Source organism: Lagenorhynchus albirostris, chromosome 7, assembly GCF_949774975.1.
Source record: "Lagenorhynchus albirostris chromosome 7, mLagAlb1.1, whole genome shotgun sequence".
NCBI lineage: Eukaryota > Metazoa > Chordata > Mammalia > Artiodactyla > Delphinidae > Lagenorhynchus > Lagenorhynchus albirostris.
The window spans coordinates 90,439,945-90,441,873 of record NC_083101.1 but is presented as its reverse complement, the minus strand read 5'-3'; positions in this window follow the sequence as shown (position 1 = coordinate 90,441,873).

The window sequence follows — 1,929 nt, the reverse complement described above, 5'->3', positions numbered from 1 at the left end:
CATATAGTAGAATTAAGTTCCCTCTAAGGAGGAGCATCCTGATAAATCTCCCAAAGTCCTAAGTCTTGAGGGTATCCCCTAAGAATAAGAGTGAAAAAAAATAGACAAGCCCTCACAGGGACTGCAGCCCAGTTTCGAATAATCTCAGTACATGATTGGATGAAGGCAATCAGGGATTGCTCATGTTCCTAGGCTGGTCACCTGTTAGAAGCAAAGGAAATCCTCTCTGAAAGATATCCAGGCCATCTAATCATATCTACAATTTTTAATATATAATGTCTAAGCAGTTCACTTAAAATCACCAGGTATATGAGAAGACAAGACATCACCAAAACCCAAGAGAAACAATAGTCAACAGAAAAATACTATCTAGACAATGGGGTCATCACTAGGAGAAGAAGAGGAACATAATGAAGTAAATGCATAATTTGAATAAATAATAGCTAGAAATTTCCCCAGATGTGCAAAAAAAGAGGAAAAAACCCAAAGAAAAAAACCATTAAGCTCCAGATTTTAAAAAACACTGCAAACCCCAAGCAGGATAAATACATAGAATATCATACCTAAGCATATCACTGTCCAACTGTTGACAGCCTAAGACAAAGACATAGATTTTAAAGGAGTGAGAGAAAAGAATAATTAAAAAAAAACATAACCTTCAAAGGTAACTGGATTGAAAGCTTACTTTTCAACAAAACAATGAAATACAAATCAAAACAAAATATCTCAAAATACTAATAGAAAATAACTGCCAACTTAGAATTCTATACTCAGTAAAAACATCCTTTAAAAATGAAGGCAAAATTAAGACATTTTCCAACAAATGAAAACAATTTGTCACTAGCAAACATACACTAAAAGAAATACTAAAAGGTGTCCTTCAGTCAGAAAAAAAAAAATGATTCTAGAAGGAAAATTCAAGAAGAAGGGAAAAAAGTAACAAAAAGGGTAAATATATGGATTAATTTAAATGCATATTGACTCTGAAACAGTAATGATTGAGTGTTTCAACTACATTCAGAATTAAAATGCATGCTACCAATACAAGTCAAGAAGGAAATAAAGTTAATGTTCTAACTCTTCACCTTATACAGAAAGTGGTGTACTCATTTACATTAGCCTTTAATAAGTAAAGTATGCATATTATATTAATATCTTACATAGTAAATTTTGAGACAAAAAGCACCACCAGAGATAAAAAACAGACATTTTATAATGATTGTTTCAACTAACCAGAAAGAGTATAACAATTCTAAATATGAATATATGTAAAGACATAGACTTAAAATATGTAAAACAAAAACTGGTAGCTCTAAAAGAGAGACAAATTCACAATTATTCTGGGAGATTAGTACACACATTCTTTTAGTATCTGATACAATATAGAGGATTAAGAATTTGAGAATATAGAGGATTTGAAAACAATTGATTAATTTGTAGAGATTGAAAGGAAATAGTACTCTTCCAAATGTGCAGCTATCTTCTAAGAATACAAGCTCAAATGCAAGATAATTGCCTCATAATAACCTAGTATGTAATAATAAATATGTAGAGAATGCATTAACGAAATTCAAAGGAAAGAATTCTAGGTTTTAAAACTCATTTTCTTAATTTGTCTCTTTTTCAAACAGAAATCAGTAAAAAGTAGGGGTTTCTGTGAAAGATGCTGAGAATCCAGAGTACTAAATCTGTAACCTGCAGCTAAATTCCATGATCTCAGGGCTAGTTCTAGTGTGACAGGTAGTCTATGGGGTGCTGCTTACATCATTGATCACTTTTGGGATACAGGCTGGGAGCACTTTATACCTCTTGGCCATGAGTTACCTGCTGCCATGGCAGGGAATTAGTAAATGAGGGAACACATTGGTTACCTAAAGATGCCTGTGAATATTCAGGTAAGTCTGTGGTTCTGATTTGCCAATCTCAAAG